The sequence below is a fragment of the Thamnophis sirtalis genome, unplaced genomic scaffold, assembly GCF_051295495.1.
Source record: "Thamnophis sirtalis isolate CommonGarterSnake01/CBP01778 unplaced genomic scaffold, rThaSir2_p1.2 scaffold_16, whole genome shotgun sequence".
NCBI classification, from domain to species: Eukaryota; Metazoa; Chordata; class Lepidosauria; order Squamata; family Natricidae; genus Thamnophis; species Thamnophis sirtalis.
In genome coordinates this window covers 4,803,184-4,823,472 of record NW_028261396.1, presented here as the reverse complement: position 1 = coordinate 4,823,472, position 20,289 = coordinate 4,803,184, and positions in this window count along the sequence as shown.

Below are 20,289 nucleotides of genomic sequence, written 5' to 3'. Positions count from 1 at the left end.
ACTTGGCTTAGTATCCCAAACGGATCTTGATCTGTGAATTTTAGCATGACACGTGAATCTTAGTTTTGGTTAAAATAAACCATGTCTTGGTGTATAATGTGAAACTAGATAGTGAACAGATTCTGAAAAAAAGAACATTGGAATAAGTTCATTCGACTCGAGAGCCGAGGTGGCGCAGTGGTTAAATGCAGCACTGCAGGCTACTTCAGCTAACTGCAGTTCTGCAGTTCGGCTGTTCAAATCTCACCATCTCAGAGTTGACTCAGCCTTCCACCCTTCCGAGGTGGGTAAAATGAGGACCCGGATTGTTGTTGGGGGCGATATGCTGACTCTGTAAACCGCTTAGAGAGGGCTGAAAGCCCTATGAAGCGGTATATAAGTCTACTGCTATTGCTATTGCTACTCAATATATAAAAGATACACAACTGGGAACTTAGTCCTCAAACGAAACTTAGTTGACGCCTTTAATTTATTTACTTTGTACTTTGCTTCTGCCTGTGTTCAAGGTTGCCCTTGACCTCTTCCAGTAGGTCACCCTCCATGTCTCGGTTACTCTGCTTCCTCCTGCATCTAAGACAACCCTCCAAATGAAATATGCTCAGATTCTGTACAAAGATATCTGGCCTAAAAGTAGCTACATCAAGCCTGACATCAAAGTGGGGGAAACTAAAGGTTTTAACTTGTTCTAGTACAAAGGCAAACCCTTCATTAATAATTTGTCGCCATATTGACCAAAATAGTTGTCTGTATGAATGGTCATAAATCGGGCGTAGGGAAGGACAGTCTGGCGTGCTGCTGTTTAATGTACTGGGCACCTTATGTTAGTTGTTCTGCATAAAGTCGGCCATCGAGTAGTTAAATCATCCCTCTCCCCCTCCTTCCATGCCTCTCCTACACAAGAGATCCCTTGCTCCTTCACCTTTTCCCCATGCAGAACCTATTACCCACACAGAGGTCTTTCATTCGGTCCATATGCTCCGTGGTGCTTTTCAGGAGCATTAGAATAATGGGGCTCCCACTGCCATGCCTGTATAATTAACCTCTGGTCTCTCAACTGTATTTTGATACACTTGAAATGCTACCTAGAATTTCAACCCCCTCCCCCTGCATAGTAACCAGGCCAATCTGACAAGCAGATTTTTCTCTTCCTCTCTTTACTTGAACTGGTTTCCACATCAGGGTCCTGGTGCTCTCAGATTTCGCCAGGATTCCTTTGCATTTGTTTCTGGGAAGTAAATAAGTCGAGGAGGAGGAGAGAGATTACAACACCTGTCCAGAGCTTTCTTTAATGTAGGTCTACACTTTGGAGAGGATCCCGGCTGGGTTTCATGCTAGCAATCCTCGTAAATCTCAACCCAATCTCTCTGCGGCTGTCTTCAGTTTGCTTCCTGCACTCATAATGTATTTTTAATGTGCCATGAATGTTATCCCGTTTGGAGGATAATGGTAGCTTTCTGGGTTTTTAGAAAAATATGTTTGCCAGGTAATTTGTGTGTGCGTGTGTGCATATGTACCAGTGGTGGGTTGCAAAAATTGTTCGAGCCTACTCTGTGGGTGTGGCCTCCTTTGTGGGAGTGGCTTGCCGCCCATGTGACCGGATATGAAGATGCCGACGACACTTGTCAGAACCACCTTAAATTACCTGACACACAGCCCTGGAATGCATAAGAATAGGATGTAAACTTGTTTTTTAAAAGGCATCTTTGGTTTGCGTTAAAACAACTTCAACACACGCAATGTTCTGATTGCACCACAAACGCAGTAGTCATCCTTGCCTTTCACAGAGGCACTGAGTTTTATAAATAGGAGCATGAATAGTGTAGAATAATCATATCCAAGGACCAGTGGTGGGTTTCAAAAAAAAATTGGAACCTCTTCTGTAGGTGTGGCCTGCTTTCCGGGTCCACTGGTGGAACCTCTTCTAACCGGTTCGGTAGATTTGACGAACCGGTTCTACCGAATAGGTGCGAACTGGTAGGAACCCACCACTGGTATCTACGTGAGCACATGTGTGCATACACATGCAGGTTTCTGTTCTTGGATAGCATTGAACACAGTTTAATATAGCGGTTAAATTATCTGGTTAAAAACCAGGAGATTGTGAATTCTACTCCTGCCTTAGGAGCAAAATCAGTTGGGTGACAGTGGGCCAGTCCCTCTTTCTCAGCCCTAGGAAGGAGGCAATGGCAAAAAAAAAAGACTTCTTAGAAGTTTTGCCAGGAAAACCAAGGGACTTATCCAGGCAGCCGTGAAGAATTGTCACAACTGAATGGAAGGAAAGAAGTGTTTATAGTCTGCCTGGGCTGAGACCTGCCCCCTAACTGTGGGGATGCGTTCTCTGAGCTTGGTTGTATAGCAATACCAATAGCAATAGCAGTTAGACTTATATACCGCTTCATAGGGCTTTCAGCCCTCTCTAAGCGGTTTACAGAGTCAGCATATCGCCCCCACAGTCTGGGTCCTCATTTTTACCCACCTCGGAAGGATGGAAGGCTGAGTCAACCTTGAGCCGGTGAGATGTGAACCGCCGAACTGCAGATAACAGTCAGCTGAAGTGGCCTGCAGTACTGCACCCTAACCACTGCGCCACCTCGGCTCTTATGCTTGCAGATGTCTCATTACCAGACCAGGTAACATCTTCAGTGCTGGAAAGGAGTGGGGTTGGCTTTACGATATATACAAATGGCTTGCCCTGCCAGTTTTGGTGTAGATGTGACTTTCTCAAGAAAATAACCCTCCTACCAATACTGACAGGGCAAGCTACTCTATATACACAGGGAGGGAGCAAGCTCCGCACTCAGTAGCACTGGTGATGTTATCTAGTCTGGTGACTAAATGTCTGTAAGCAGAAACAACCAAGCTCAGAGAGAATCATGCACTTCCACAGTTCAACTCTGACAATCTCTTCTATTGGTGCCCTAAATTCCTAAACAAGCTCATAAAGCACAGGATGTGTCATGTTCTACCACTTGCTCTCCTCTTGCTGAAGCTTATGGGCAGAGAAACTATAATCAGATAGCTTATATATAATGACCATGAAAGCGATTAAGTGGACATATAAATGTAATAAATAAGGAATAAACTAAGACGTGAAAAGGAGGTGGAGCCTGACTTTTCCTTCATTGCTTACAGCGAAGCCGCTACTTGTCATTCATGCTAGAATATGGAAGATATTTAATACCAAAAGGGCGTTCTAGAATGTATGGTCATTCTTCTGAAGAGTCTTTACAGTGAACAAGCAGCTACTGTCAAAGCTGAATTAGGAGAAGCAGTGATTTAGAATTGGGGAGGGAGTGAAACAATGAAGCATGTCATTTCCATATCTGTTTGGCTTAAATGGCAAATATATTACAAGATTGGAAAGATCGGAAAAGATGATAACCGGAATGAACGTTGGACATTAAAATACTAATTAAGTTAGCTATGCAGGAAACTACTCTTCCATTAGATGAACGTAAAGAAGAAATCAAAGGGCTCATTAAGGAAGTACTACTGGAAAATAAAATGCCCAGGTTGATATTAAGACAACAATCAGATGAGCCCGCATTTGCTTGGTGAATTATATCAGTGATAGTAAAGAAGTAAAGGTAGTTTTTTTTTTAAAAAAAAATGAGAATAAAGATAGCATGTTGGAAGAGTAAAGAAGAGATGTATTTTACAACAGAAGGCAAACAAGATTATGCATAATAAAGGCCTTTAAATGTCAACAACTATAAGGGTAATGAATTTTCATTTTTAACGTGTAACAAAACTTAAATATTTGGTCTATGGATTTGGAGACTAAGATACTATGGACAGCAAGTAGAAACTCACATAATTTAGGGATGTAATGGCAAGTACTTAAGAAGAAGGAACACCCCCCGCCCCCATATTTCTGTACTAAGATTGTTGGATAGTAACCTTAACATAGAGGCTGAGACTTTCCTTTAAGACCTGTAGATAAATAGGCCTTTTTCCTATACCATCTGCATCTATCATGTTTGATATGCCTTAGAGCTGAGATGGCGCAGTGGTTAGGGTGCAGTACTGCAGGCCACTTCAGCTGACTGTTAGCTGCAGCTCAGCGGTTCTAATCTCACTGGCTCAAGGTTGACTCAGCCTTCCATCCTTCCAAGGTGGGTGAAATGAGGACCCAGACTGTGGGGGCAAGTTGCTGACTCTGTAAACCGCTTAGAGAGGGCTGAAAGCCCTATGAAGCGGTATATAAGTCTAACTGCTATTGCTATTGCTATTAGTTCAGAGGTATCAAAGTCATGTCATCACGGTGGCATCACATGACGTTTTGGGACTTTCCCCCCTTTGCTAAACTAGGCCAGTACATGGCCAGTGCGTGATTTATCTGGCCTGTAGGCCGAAAGTTTGATAGCCCTGCCTTAGTTGCTCACTTTTCTATTATTTCCAATGATTGTTTTAATCTGCATTATTTGTTTACCAGATCTGATGTTTAGCATTTATGGGTTTTTAACTATCCTGGTGGACGATCTGGTAGAATTTAGACTGTTTTGAAAGGACAGCCTCTGCATACGATGTTACCACATTAACTTGCACCTCTCCTCCAAGTAGGAGTATGGCATTTCAGCTGCTAAAACATGACTCACAGGAACAATTTTACAGTGTTAGCCAGATTGCATCTGTTTTGAGGAATGATGCGTGAGTCATTCTTTACAGGAGTAAAGTCTTGGCGAGGGGGAAATGTATATTGAAGTCAATGCAATCTGAGTTATACATATTTTATTTCCTATAACAAATGAAATAGTGGAGTGAGCAGCTGTTGAACATAAAGAGAACCAAAATGGGAAGCAAAAGTGGAAAGTAAAATACCTGTGGAGCAGTGGTGGGTTTCAAAAATTGTTCGAACCTACTCTGTGGGTGTGGCCTCCTTTGTGGGAGTGGCTTGCCGCCCATGTGACCAGATGGGAGGGGCTTGCCGCCCATGTGACCAGATATGAAGATGCCGACGACACTTGTCAGAACCACCTTAAATTACCTCCCACACAGCACTGGCCTGCATAAGAATAGGATGTCAACTTGTTTTTTAAAAGGCATCTTTGGTTTGCGGTAAAACAACTTCAACACACGCAATGTTCTGATTGCACCACAAATGCGGTAGCCATCCTTACCTTTCACAGAGGCACTGAGTTTTATAAATAGGAGCATGATAGTGTAGAATAATCATATCCAAGGACCAGTGGTTGGTTTCGAAAAATTTCAGAACCTCTTCTGTAGGTGTGGCTGCTTTCCGGGTCCACCGGTGGAACCTCTTCCAACCCGTTTGGTAGATTTGACGAACCAGTTCTACCAAATAGGTGCGAACTGGTAGGCACCCACCTCTGCTGTGGAGATTCTCAGTCATCCAGGTCCTAGTTGTCCCAAAGGTGCTCTTTCAAGAGGCAACTGGATTTCTTTTTTTTCCTTTGAAGACTTTCTGAAGAGTGGAAGAAGCTTCTTGGGTGAGAAGCAAAACATCTTCCAAGGAAAACAAGAAAGTCCAGTTGCCTCTTGAAAAAGCACCTTTGGGACAAGTGTTTAGGTGAAAAAAGGGAGAAGAATGATCCTCAACTGAGGTGGAAGAGAAGTGACAGGAAGAAAGTCATCAAAAACTTTGGGTTTTCACTCTGCACCTGTGAAATATTAAATTTGGGAGAGGTGTGCCTGCCTAGTACAACAGACAGAATAAAATATCATATGAATAAGGGGAGAAAAGGATGAAGAATAAGATGGTAAAAATGAATGAACAGTACAAGAAATAAACTTGCTAGCCAGGGGACTGCAGCCACCTAGCCTTAAGCCTGGGAGAATGGCCAGGACTTCCTCTGAATTCCTGACTCTCATTGTGTCATTCTGGTGTCATCATGGTTAGGAACACACCGCTGCCTTTTTCTAAAATCTGACTGCATTGAACATTTGGCCACCTAAGCATGGCTTTATTCCTCTCTGCAAGAGTGTGAGAAAAAACTCATTGAATATAAGGCAGTGTTTCTCAACCTTGGCGACTTTAAGTCCCGTGGACTTCAACTCCCAGAATCTTCAAATGAATATGCTGTTTTTGCCTTAGTTTTCCATGACTTTCTCCCTTTTCTAATGAGATTTAACTAAATCCTTAAAAACAAATAAAAGCTGCAACTGATTCAAAGCGATGACTGCTGTGTTCATTTTTCCTCTTGCATTCAGTCCATGAAAACTGGAGCCTGTAGTCAACTAAAAGTGGAGGTATGATGATGTCAATATGGTAAACATTTGAGTTGAGATATTTGAATTAATATGAATTAATGGAAGAGATGCACCAAAACATGTTGTAACCAGCTGATATACTTTTTTATAATTTTTATAATATATACTTGTGTTTTTTCTTTTTTTTTCCCTGCCCTGTTTTCTGTTTTTAGTCTTTTTTGTGTTTTGATTTTTTCTTTTCCCACTGGTGTGGGCATGTGTTGTTTATGTAACAAAAAAATAAAATAAAATAATAATAATAATAATAATAATAATAATAATAATAATAATAATAAAAGAAAACTGGAGCCTCCCTCATCTTTTCTTCTTCCTAGAACTAAGGTTTGTATTTGCTGACTGAAAACACACACACACACACAAACACACACACACACACACAAACGCGCGCACACACACACACAGACAAATATGCACTTTTTTTTTTTTTGCTTTAGTGAGAGTGATCCAGCTTGGGGAAAGTTTCAGAATAATAATAATGGATTAATTAAAAGGCTAGTGATAATCCTTTTGAAAAAAATGAGTGTCCGTTGGCTCCTTCCTTTCTGATTTTGTGTTGTTGTGGTGACGGCGGTTGTGGTGACGTATCCATTTTTCATCTCCTCACCACATTGCTCTATGTGCAAGTCAGCCCGAGATGAATCTTGAATTAATTTCGAAATTCTGCTGTCCTCTCATATATAATTTATTGTATGAAATGCAAGGCAGTCAATCTTTCACAAGACGTGAGGTGACCGAGGGTCAGCAGACAACACCGCCATACTAACAAATGAAGGCCCCACATCTGGTCTGGAACGACGTCTGGAGCTGCAAAATGCATGCCTCCACTTACTGCTCTGGCTGAAAACATCAACGTAGGGGCCAGTTTGCCTCCTGAAACATGAACCAGCGTAATAGAAACCGAAGGCCTGAAAGAAACTGTTTGTGTATCTAGCCAGTCTATTAGCAAGATGTGGAGGACCTCCGTTTCAAGTCGCACACTTTATAAGCTCTTTGCAAAAGAGTCCATTTCGGCTTTCGGAGGAGGGGAAAGGGGTGGGTTGGGGAAAGGGGTTGCATTCCATAGCCGAAGTCACACATGATGCTTTTCACATGTGGTTGGTTTTTGCCGCAGAAGCTGCTGATGCATGCAGCAATGTTTGTTTGGTTTATTTTTTATTCCAGAGTTGATTGACTGCCTATCGGACTTTCTCTGTGGTATGTTCTTCAGTGCAGCCTGCACGAGTCCCCGGGCAGAAGTTTCTCAGAACTGAGCCCAATACTAATGACTGAGGGGAATTTGGGGATTCAGATTCCATCTCCGGGACCAGTGAACAGGAGAGAAGACAGCAATCAAACATCAGGACAAAAAGGCTCATTTAGACATTATCCAGAGTTATTGTCAGGCCTGGAAGCCATATTTTGCATTGGGCCTTCGGATCTGCCACATTTAACACCTAACCCTAAGCGTAACGCTAACGCTCTAAACCTAACCCTAACCCTTACCCTAACCCTAACCCTAACCCTAACCCTAACCCTAACCCTAAACCTAACCCTTACCTTTATGTGAATCGGCTTGCTGTAATTTAATTTTTATTTCAATTTTTCGATCTTTTTCGTCGCGCTGTGATGACGTCACATACGCGCTTTCGTCGACCGCGCTTTTGTGGAACGCGGTTTTGACGGGTCACGGACTATGGATGTCTACAAGCTACGAGCTACCTTTGGTCATTGGCTCTGGGTATTTTAAGCATCAGCACAGCACAGTTCGCAGTGCATGCACAAAAGTGGGAGAGCTTGCATTAGGGCTGCATGGTGATGGTTTCATCTGACCGAGACTGACCCATTTGGTTCACCCTGCTGTGGTCCTCTCTGTGTGTCTTACCTGTATGCCATTTCCTCCTTCATATCTTTTTATAACATCTGGTGTTTATCTTTAGGGAAAGGGCACCCAACCACAAAATGCTTTAATATATTCAAACAATATTTCGAGATAAAATATTACACCTTTGGAGGAGGTTGGAACTGATGTGAGCCCTTTGTACAAATATTTTTTCAATAATGAAAAACAAAAATGAACAATGTTTTCCCTTTATTTACTCTTTATATCTACTAAAGGGATGTGGTGGCTCAGTGGCTAAGATGCTGAACTTGTCGATCAGAAGGTTGGCTGTTTGGCGGTTCGAATTCCTAGCACCACATAACGGAGTGAGCTCCCGTTACTTGTCCCAACTTCTGCCAGCCTAGCAGTTCGAAAGCATGTAAAAAATAGGAGCCCCCTTTGGTGGGAAGGTAACAGCGATCCGTGCATCTTTGGCATTCAGTCATGCCGGCCACATGACCATGGAAACATCTTTGGACAGCGCTGGCTCTTCAGCTTTGAAACAGAGATGAGCACCGCCCCCTAGAGTCGGGAACGACTAGCACATATGTGCAAGGGGAACCTTTACCTTACCTACTTAGTTGAAATGACATTTTCTTCTGTCTTATTTTTTTTTTCTTCCGATATACTGGCTTGATAGAGTTGTCTAATAAATGGTGTACATTTTCTTTTTATTGACTAAAAAAATTCATATATGAATATATCGGTATATGAAACCACCAGCTAATATCTTGGTGCTTTCTTACAGTTACTGTAACATAATAAGCGCATTGCAGAAGGGAGACCAACTTTTTAGACACATTTACAATAACGTACTTTGGTAAACAGCCAATTTTTGGATTTTATATTTCATTTCTGCAATACTTATAAGAAGGGTAAAGCAAAAAAAAAGGCCTACAAAACAGGAATGGAAGAAAACTCCATTTGGTTCCCATTTCCAATGAACTGGCACATCATGCAAAATTTCTCACATTTAGCAATGAGGTTCATCTTTTTAAAAAAGAAACGTTAAGGAAAAACCTGTAGAATGTGTATCATGCAAATAATATACAGAAACGCATTGTGTTTGAACAAATGATTGTAAAAACTCTGTACAATAAGAGAAATTGAAAACAAATGTGCATGCCTTTGGAGAAATGGGCATTGAGAGACAAACTGATGCTTATGTGAAGTTTTAAATTCATCACACTAGCCCTGGTGCATTTGCAAAAATAAGAACTGGGATGAACCTCAATGGATTGAGCCACCCATCTTTTCCATAACATCTTTTCTTTCTAATTTTCTGAGTGATCGTAAGGAATATCTGAGTCCTCTATGGTACATGTATTTATTTATTAAAGTTGTATGTTGCCCTGCTCACTATCATCTGGTTCTTCCTGCTTTACCTTTTTCCCTGCTTTATTGTCCACAAACTACCTTGATTGGGACAGCTGAGAAATATTAAGTAATAAATGCATTAAGGTAAAGGTAAAATTTCTCCTCGCATATATGTGCTAGTCGTTCATGACTCGAGGGGCATGGTGCTCATCTCTGTTTCAAAGCTGAAGAGACAGCACTGTCCAAAGACATCTCTGTGGTCATGTGGTCATGAGAAGGATACAATAGCTTTTCTGAAGCCAACCTGACTTGGGTCTGCCGAAGAATCCCATTCATGCCACTCTAAGTTCCATGATGGAATGTCAGTTTCACAAATCATCGTTGCCTCCTTTTCTATTTTACCGGCAGGGCAGAAATTGTGTCTCTCCATTTCGCCATTTAGTTGCATGTAGCATTTAGTGTGAATGTTAAGAAGACTCAGCAAGCAGAGCTGTTTCCCCCTCCAAGTCTTTTCTCTACTTGAAGTCCAGGAAGAGGCCTCAGGAGATATGAAGGGACTGTAATTGACTGAAACAAAGACCATTTTGTTGTAACTCTCCCATCAACCCAGGACACCGGCAATATCCTAAGCTCCGCTATTCACCATCTGCCTGCTTTTGATTGATGAAGCTGACAGCTCGCAGAATATCCCAAACATTGTGGTTTAGTTGGCGTCTAAGGATTGCTCTCCAAAGAGCTGTTTCAGGTCACCCGTTGGCTTTTTTTTAATATGCACGCTCACCTTCTTATGTGTGATTTAATAATCATTATGCGTCATGTAACCCTAGTTTAAAATCTTCCATTCAATTTTAGGTTAAACAGGAAGTCTTAATCTGGATCAAGCCCTCGCGGAGTTTAGTAATTAAGCAAGCTTAGTATTGTGCATGATATAGCAATTATCTCTTTGATCTGGTGTATCATTTGTTATGTGCAAAACTCCCCATTCCAGGAAATATCAGGAAAGAGTGTTCTAGAGCAGGAGTGTCAAACTCGCGGCGTTTGGGATGGATGTGTCATGTGCTGGCCACGCCCACCCCTGGTTCAGCGAAGGGGGTGGAGTTATGGTACGCATGTGATGACAATGTGTTGTCACAAGTTTGATATCCCTGTTCTAGAACATTGCAAACTACTTTCTCTTGTGGAAGATTTATTTCCAGAAAACCGCTGGGATGCTCCTAGGATTCTGGATTGGTGTGCTATGGAATCAAAATGGACATTCTCCCTGCTTCCGGAGTCATTCCCTAGAACAGGGACTCTTGCATGCCCTTCTTAACGGCATTGTCTGAATTCAGTCATTGAATGGGTTTTCCGACAAGAGACTTAATCAGCCTTCTGCAAAAATGCTGGGGATTTAATCTAGGACTATAACTGAACTGGGTTTAGATTTCAAATGTGGTAGAGGCTAAGGATTTATGTGGCTCAAAGTAGCTGCACTACAGTGTTTGATATGCATCTCTTCTCACTGGATAAATAAAATGGAATCATTTTTGCCTTTGGAAATGTAAGGAAAAAAGGAAGGAAGGAAAGAAGGAAGGAAAGAAGGACACAGAGAGATGGATGGATGGAAGGAAGGACACAGAGAAAAGGAAGGAAGGAAGGAAGGAAGGAAGGAAGGAAGGAGGAAAGCAAGCAAGCAGTGAAAGTTGAAGAGAATAGAATGAGCTGTAAATTTGCTTTTTATTTCTGTGATATAACAACCTCATAGCTAATGAAAACTAAATAATAGTTTAACTGATATAGCATGAAAAACAAGAGGAGATTTTCTTATTCAAGCAGTAAGTTTTCTTACCCAATAAGGACATCACAGGATTTCCCACCTCATCCTTCTCCATGTCTGTTATTTGGGAATTATGTTATTTTTTGGATAGATTTTCCCCCTAGAAATCATATAACAGGAAGAACTGCGAAGAACTATAACAAGGCAGACAAATTTTTGCTATTTCAGTTTGGAAATTCAATGGAAATGCAAGTATTTGGCGTGTGAATCCCCTCCCGTCTTTAAGATCTCCTTTGTAAAGTTTCTAAACCATCACGCAATTTGTAACGCTTAATGCAAATTGTCTTATATGACTTCAAGTCTAGGGAATATTTTAGTTAACACTTAACTCTCAGTAAAAAAAAAGGCTTCCCATGTATACGTGTTTTTGACAGTACATTTGCCCCAAATGTTGGAGAAAATTGGTTATCAAAGGTCTAGGCCTTTCCATACATGAAATGCTTCGATCTTCGCTACTGGTTCAGAACTGGGATCGTGTGTGTGTGGAGAGCATCTGTGATGGGTGGGCGGAGTCTCCTGCTGCCGCCACCAGCAGTTCGCCCAAACCGCGGAGAACCAGCAGAATACCACCTCTGGCGCATTCCCTTAAATCAGTGTTTCTCAACCTTGACAACTGGAAGTCCTGTGGACTTCAAGTTACCAAGGTTGAGAAAATGATTCCTTAAATGATTCCTATGATGATCAACTGCAAAACCCACTTGCTTTTTCTATATCTATCAGAAAGCAACTGTTCAAGTCTTTCTCTATGTACATTTGTGCAAAACGGAAGGAGGATGTTTTTAGATGAGCAAGAACTCAGCCGGCTAGGAAAGAAATGCCTATGAGCTGGAAGTCAGCTGGAGAAACAAGGCTTACACACGGTACATTTTCAGTGAAACTCTATCAGAACGTGGGTGTTGTTCCCACACTCAAATCCCTATTTTTATAAAAACCAACTTCCTGTTGCCTAATGCAGCTTGGCATAATGTTTCATTCTATGCTATTTACGGCGGAGAATACATTTCTGGGTTGCCGGCTGAGTGTTTGAGGGCAAGAAATCTTCCACGCAGAGTGTAAGTTAAGGATGTAATAAAGCATAAATAGCACGGTGATATAAAAGGACTTTTCTTCCTCCAGCTTCATTTTGGATCTTCATTTCCCTTCCGTGCGTATCTAGGGGTTTATATGAGATCTAAAATCTCGGCCAATTTTGCCAGCCCAAAATTTTGTGCAATTGGAGCAAACTTTTATCCCATGAAACCTTGGAAAGAATTGCCTAGTTCTTTCCTCAAACAAGCGAAGAATACGCAGCTGGATTGACCTTTCATTTTTATTCCTCTTTTACTTCTATTCTGTGAGTCATTCAGGGTGAAAATTGCTCTATCTAAGAACCACATAAGTAGTCGATGGCATTGAGAGTAATGTGGCCAACAATTCATCTGATTTTTTTCAACGAATTTCATTGTATTTAAGTTCAAGGTTCAAGGTTCATTTTATGTATATGCTGCCCTATTCCCAGCGGGACTCAGGGCGGCGCACAAACCCAAAGGAGGGGAAGGGAAATACAAGAACTACAGCAAAAAGTACAGGGAATTTAAAACGACCAACAGCCACACGATTCGAGAGGGGAAGGGAACTCATCGACCCCAGGCCTGACGACACAGCCAGGTTTTAACGGCTTTTCGGAAGGCCTGGAGAGAGGTGAGGGTCCGAATCTCTGCGGGGAGCTCGTTCCAAAGGGCCGGAGCTGCCACAGAGAAGGCCCTCCCCCAGGTAGTAGCCAGGTGGCATTGGCTAGTAGACGGAACCCGGAGGAGGCTTAATCTGTGTGATCTAATGGGTCTTTGGGAGGTAATTGGCAGCAGGCGGTCTCCTGTACAATGACAATAAAGATTATACTTATACCCATATTTCATTCCTTGTCAAAGATATTGTAAATTCAGCCATTCTTATACTGTACAGTAGACAAGGCCAAGCATAACACAAACATTTGAATGGGCTAAATAGTATAGATTTATCATAAAGGTAAAGGTAAAAGGCAGAGGTTCCCCTCACACATATGTGCTAGTTATTCCCAACTCTAGGGGGCAGTGCTCATCTCTGTTTCAAAGCCAAAGAGCCAGCACTGTCCAAAGACATCTCCGTGGTCATGTAGCTGGCATGACTAAATGCCGAAGACGCATGGAACATTGTTACCTTCCCACCAAAGGTGGTTTCTATTTTTTCTACTTGGATTTTGACATACTTTCAAACTGCTAGGTTGGCAGAAGCTGGGACAAGAAACACGAGCTCACTCCGTTACACAGCACTAGGGATTCGAACTGCCGACCTTTCTGATCGACAAGCTCAGCGTCTTAGCCACTGAGCCACCGTGTCCATATGATGGCTTTATCACAAGAAGTGATAAAGTAACCATCCAACTGAAGAGGATTGTACAAGAAGGACGGGACCTTTGATATCCTTACTTGGACTCCCTGAATGGATTGTAAACCCCAAAATCAGGTTTCTAAAGTCAGTGGCTGATCATGGACCTAGGAAAGAAGTAAGAGAAAGCTTAGAAAGTTGTGTAGCAGATTTTTACTAGTGTAAACTCTGCCCCCTGTGAAGCTTTTTTTTTTTTTTTTTTTTGTAAACAAATTGCAAGACCATAAGTCACATTCCAGTTGATTAGGATCCTCTAGTGCAGTGTTTCTCAACCTTGGCCACTTGAAGATGTCTGGACTTCAATTCCCAGAATTCCCCAGCCAGCGAATGCTGGCTGGGGAATTCTGGGAGTTGAAGTCCAGACATCTTCAAGTGGCCAAGGTTGAGAAACACTGCTCTAGTGACTGTAAGAATGGAACAGGACGCTTTGGTGCTCCCCATCAATTTGAGCTTCTGCAGATGCCCTGACTCTGGACGGACCCATTGTGTTCCCTACAGTGCCCATTTCACCCACCCCACACGATTCTTCTCCACTGACAATCAGCACTTAATGGGGAAATCCATAGAGGTCCACAAGGAAAGGAGTTCATACCAACTTACTAAGTGTGCGTTGGGACATTGTGATGCCAGCCTTTGGTCCTGATCTATTTGGATTGATATGGTGCGATTGGGAAAGGGAGTGGCATTTGTGCCTTGATACCGTGGCACACACGTTATCACTTTGGTGTTTGGTGTCTTGTGGTCCAGAACAGATGCCTGTGCAAAGATCTGGAGAGGCAAACCAAGGGAGTAGGGCAACTGACTAAAGGCGAAACAGATGAAAAGGACCCACAGGAACAAGGCCCCACAATCAGGGCCGGCAGAAAACTGTGGGGAGTTTCAGGATGTTCCTTTTACAAAGGGAAATTTTTTATTCAGTTAGGTCTTCGTTAAGCTCACATTTGACCAGGATAATGGAGAAGAGATTTGTTTCTCCACCCCAAGAGTCTGGAGCATCTTCCTGCTTCTTTGTTGGCTGTCACCACCATATCTGGGAGAGCTCTGTGGCCCTTTGATCTCCAGAAGCTGGATTTTATTGTCTCCCTACCACAGCTCCATGTGGTCCTTCTGTGGTGGCTCTCGAGCATGTTTGGTGTTACTGTTCTCTGACATTTAATGATGCGCTATGTGGCTGCTCTGAAGTTGCTTTATTGGTCTTTTCAATCTTTTCACATTGTATCTGACTCCATTATTATTCCTTAAAGCTGTCTTGAATTATCCGAGAACAGGTGGAGCTGGCCCATCATTATTGTATAAACAAACAACTTTGGGTTCCTGTAAAAGAAGGTCTCTCTCTCTCCTTCTCCCTCTCTCTTTCTCTCCATCTCCCCCTCTCTCTTTCCCTCTCTCTCCCTTTGTCTCCCTCTCCCACTCTCCCCCCTCTCTCTCTTTCCCCCTCTCCACCTCTCCCCTCCCCTCTCCCTCTGTCTCTCTCCCTCCCTCTCCCTCTTTCTTCCTCTCTCCTTCTCCCTTTCTCTCCCTCTTTCATCCACTCCCTCTCTCTCTTCCCCCTCTCCCTCTTTCTCTCCCTACCTCTCCCTCTTCCCTCTCTCTCCCTCCCACTCACTTTCTCTACATCTCTCTCCCTCTCCTTCTCTCTCTTTCCCCCCTCTCCCCTCTCCCTCTTTCTCTCTCTCTTTCTCCCTCCCCTCCCCTCTTCCTCTTTCCCCTCTTTCCCTTCTCCCTCTTTCCCTCTCTCCCTCTCTCTTCTTTTCTCTCTCCCTCTCCCTTTTCCTCCCTCACCCTCTCCTTCTCTTTCCCCCCTCTCCCCTATCCCTCTGTTTCTCTCCCTTTTTCCCTTTCTCCCTCCTGCTCTCCTCTTTCTCTTTCCCCTCTTTCCCTTCTCCCTCTTTCCCTCTCTCCCTCTCTCTTCCTTTCTCTCTCCCTCTCCTTTTTTCTCCCTCCCTCACCCTCTCCTTCTCTCTTTCCCCCCTCTCCCCTATCCCTCTGTTTCTCTCCCTTTCTCCCTCCCCCACCCCTCTTCCTCTTTCCCTCTCTCCCCCTCTCTCCCTCTCTCTCCCCCCTCTCTCCTCCAGCTCTGTATCTGGGAAGACAAAAACTTAACAAAGTTATTGGGTGTCTGTAAGAAGAAGGAACTGTAAAATATAGCATTTGTCTTCTACAATGTATGATTATTCTGTTACTTCATACTTTCAGTATCTTTCAAAGACATTAATTTTGGCATCATGCCTGCAAATACGTATCAAGACTTGGAAATGCAGCTATTGTCAACAGCTAGCACTGCTTGGTGTTTAGTTGGCATTTCTGAAGGAACTAATTTGTATCTTCAGGAAGTATGAATGGGAAGTATCCTTTGGTTTTCACATTTCTTAAATATTGCAACAGACCTCTTGGCTCACAGAACATGTGATATAACACATCTAATGTACTTACTCAGGTTAAATTACAAGCAAATGTAAATGCTGAAGGACAGCATGCATGCACGATGCACTACTTAAAAAAGAATGCAGTCAGAAATGTGCCCAGTAAATTGACAGAGTTATTATTATTTTTTTACAACAGGTTAGAAAATCAAGAATCCCATCACTTAAAGCTGACCATTTTGTCAAGAAGCTCTCAGTACCTGCTGATCATTTGCCTTTTCAGAAAAGGGTCATCTATATTTAGCTGTCGTCAGTAAGTACTTCCAAATTAAATGTCGGCTGGCTCGGTGTGCCGATCATGTATCCAAAGGCTGAAGTAATAGAGATAACGTGACAAAACATCCTTCACAGGGGGAAAAATAATCTATCGAGGTTTTATGAACAAGTGAAGCTGCTGTACGTGAATGAAACTTGGGAAAATGGAATAATAAACACAACTGCCGGTTTAAACTTTCAAACTTTCAAACTTTAATGGTATTTGTATGCCTCCCACTCCCTAGGGACTCTGGGCAGCTCACAGCAAATAAAAACATTTAAACATTTAAAATTACAAAATTAAAATCAACACAGCATCCATTTCATCAGATGGGGCTGGAATACTCAACAGCCCCAGGCCTGCCGGAACAGCCAGGTCTTAGTCGCTTTACAGAAGGCCGGGAGGGTGGTGAGGGTCCAGATCTCAGCAGGAAGCTTGTTCCACAAGGCCGGTGCAGCTACAGAGAAGGCCCTCCCTCGGGGAGCCACCAACTGGCATTATCCGGTTGACGGCACCCGGAGGAGGCCCAACCTGTGTGATCTTATTGGTCATTGGGAGGTAAGTGGCAGGAGGCAGTCTCTCAGGTAGCCAGGTCCGATACTATGTAGGGCTTTAAAAGTAACGACTAGCACCTTGAAGCAAGTCCGGAGATCGATAAGAAGCCCGTGCAGCTGGCGGAGGATAGGTGTAACATGGGTGTACCTCGGTACACCCATCATCGCTCGTGCGGTTGCATTCTGGACCAGCTGTAGTTTTCGGACACTCTTCAGGGGCAGCCTGCATAAAGTCATGCATATAGCAGGGAACATTCTACCACATGTGGTGGACCTGCCCCAAGGTTACAAAATACTGGCGTAAGATAAGAAAGTGGCTCGAAGAGCTAACTGAACAGAGGATAGAGTTGAAGCTGGAATTGTTCCTCCTGGGAATCTTTGATTGGAAAATGGAGAAAAAATTACAATACATGACACTACACATATTAACCGCAAGCAGAATTGTTTTAGCGCAGAATTGTTTTAGCACAGAATTGAAAGCACACAGATGCTCCCCCAGACCCAATTAGAGGAAGGAAAATCTATGAATGTGCAGAAATGGATCGACTCTCTATGGAAATGAAGGAGAGGGAAGAAGCCGAGTACTATCAAATTTGGAATAGACAGTATTCCTGGCCTGAGAGTAAGCGTAAAACCTAAGGGACAAACGGTAAAAGTATAATATGTAAAGTGTATTCAAATAAGCATATAACTTAGAATAATGATATAGAGATAGCATTTTTTATAAATAAGATTGTTACGAAAGATATGGATACCGATATGGAAAAGCTGTTATCAATTTGAGTTTTGTCTTTTGTCTTTTAAACGTTAGAAAATTCAATCAATACTATTTAAAAATAATAATAATAAAGTCATGTCTAAAATAATAGGCTTAAGAAAATAAACTTTGTCTTGATCTAAGCCATGGGCTGGAGAGGGATTGTCTATCCAAATGCTCGGATCCAGAAGCCTGGAGGAAGCCTTCGCATAGTTCATCCTGTCTAGTTCATCCGTCAAGAAAAGTCTTCTAAATTGAATTGAATTTATTATTATTATATTTCTATGCCGCCCTTTTCCCTGAAGGGGACTCAGGGCGGCTCACAACCCAAGTCAAAGGGGAAGGGTACAAATAAGAAATAAAAAGACAGACAAAACAATACCATAGTTTAAAAGCACACAACAACCATACCATTCGAGGGGGGGACAAGACTCATTGGGCCCCAGGCCTGTCGGAATAGCCAGGTTTTAAGGGCTTTGCGGAAGGCCTGGAGGGTGGTGAGGGTTCGAATCTCCATGGGGAGCTCCTTCCAAAGGGCTGGAGCAATCCCAGCATAGGTGCAAACCCCCAGCATGGAATCCAGTCTATTCCTCTCCAAGTAGCTGCACTTGATGGAGCAGGAATTCCAGACATTTTTAGGAGTTACCCCCCCCCCCACAAAGCCACTCATTCAAGCTGCATGTTTGGAAATGATTGGAGTACTTAAGCACTGAGATCACTTTGGCATCTGGGGATCCAGTCTACACGGGGACTCTGCTGGGATAGAACTCAAAAGGCAGCTGAGAGGTTTGCTAAGCAGATTATCTCATGCCTGGTGTTGCTTTGCTTAGTTGGTTCCCCACCCCCCCACCCCTCCTTTTTACCCCCCCCCCCCTGGAAGATATTTTCCTTGGAAGGTTCCTTGCAAATTCACCGCTGGCCTCAGCATGTGCGAAGCAAGCCAGCCTAGACAAACACCGCCAATTGGATGTGCTCTATAAATCATCACCCACATCCTTCAAGAGGGGAAGAAAAAGGCACAGTGGGGTCAGAAGCAGGAGAGAACAACTGGTCAGTCTTCCACAGCAGGAAATGGAGTCTGTTCGCTGCGTTACTGATTGAAAGTATGCACCGTGTTGAAGGAGATGAGAACCTCATGAGCTACGTCGATTATGAGATCAACCACTTTTTTTTAAAAAAAAAATATCCCTAACCTCCTCAAGTTTGACTGGTTCTCTGCTCCACACAGGTAGAGCTCAGAAAAAGAATATTGGCCAGGAAAAGAAAGATTTCCAGCCAGATGTCGAGAAACATGCTTTGCTCTCATTTTAAAGACTGGACTGAAAGTCTTTATCAACTATGCATTATTTTGATGGATGGGAAGGAAACAATGCAAACTGGGAGATGGTTCCAATCATCATCATCATCAACAACAACATCATCATCATCATAGCAATAGCAATAGCAATAGCAGTAGACTTATATACCGCTTCATAGGCCTTTCAGGCCTCTCTAAGCGGTTTACAGAGAGTCAGCATATTGCCCCCAACAATCTGGGTCCTCATTTTACCCACCTCGGAAGGATGGAAGGCTGAGTCAACCCTGAGCCGGTGAGATTTGAACCGCTGACCTGCTGATCTAGCAGTAGCCTGCAGTGCTGCATTTAACCACTGTGCCACCTTGGCTCTTGTGATGATCATCATCATCATCATCATCATCATCATCATCATCATCATCATCACAATAATAATAAACTACATGGTTATGGATGAAGCATATAACTAAGGGCCCAGATAAATTTATGATCTTGGCGTTAATTATAAAGAATCTTTCCCATGGGAAAATTCTTGTGTTTTGATTAAAAAAAAAACAGTTCCCTTTGATATACAACAAAGGTGTCAGACTCAAGGGGTGCTGAAATCTGGCCCACGGGGCTGGCCTGGCTATAGCAAAGGAGTGGCCTTGTGTTACCCCCACACCCCATTTTGGCTGGCAGGGTGCTGCAGGAGGCATCCGTCCCCTCCCATGTCCTCCCTGGCCGCCCGCGGAGGAGAACTACATGCTGATCTGGCCCTCAAAGAAATCCCGTTTGACCCTGTTGGCATACAATTTTTAAAGAATTCAACTAAAGGAAGACAACACATAAACTTGACCAGCAGTTACAGAATGACACAAAATATTCTAACACTGAAAATACTAAAGAATAGTTTTGAGAGATGGAATCAGTTGTCAGTATTAACCATGTCAAGAGTGATAACTTTCTCTGTGGGCAGATTGTGTCTAAAAGATACTATGGAAGAGAAACAGGTTTCATCTGACAAGTTTGAGACTGAGTTGAAAGTGGACTTACAGGCTAAAAGAATGACATGGAAGAAGACGTTGCATTGGACATACGAAGGAAACCAACTGATGTCTTTGTAATCAAAAAGGACATACAATAAACCAAGAGAATGACCTGGATAATTTTCCATCATTGGACTATTGTGACTCAGCAGATGTCTGCTGTGAGTCTTTTCAGGATGCTAGATTAACACTGCAGCTGGGGCTCGTGAGTGGCGTGTTCTGGGGATAAAAGGATGGATGGTGCCACACCCTGGTTGCAGGAGTCAACCTTCCTTGGTTCGTTCAACATTGATTGATCATCAGTCGTGGTTTATGTAAGATACACTTGGATAAGTGCTTTGTATTTCTGTAA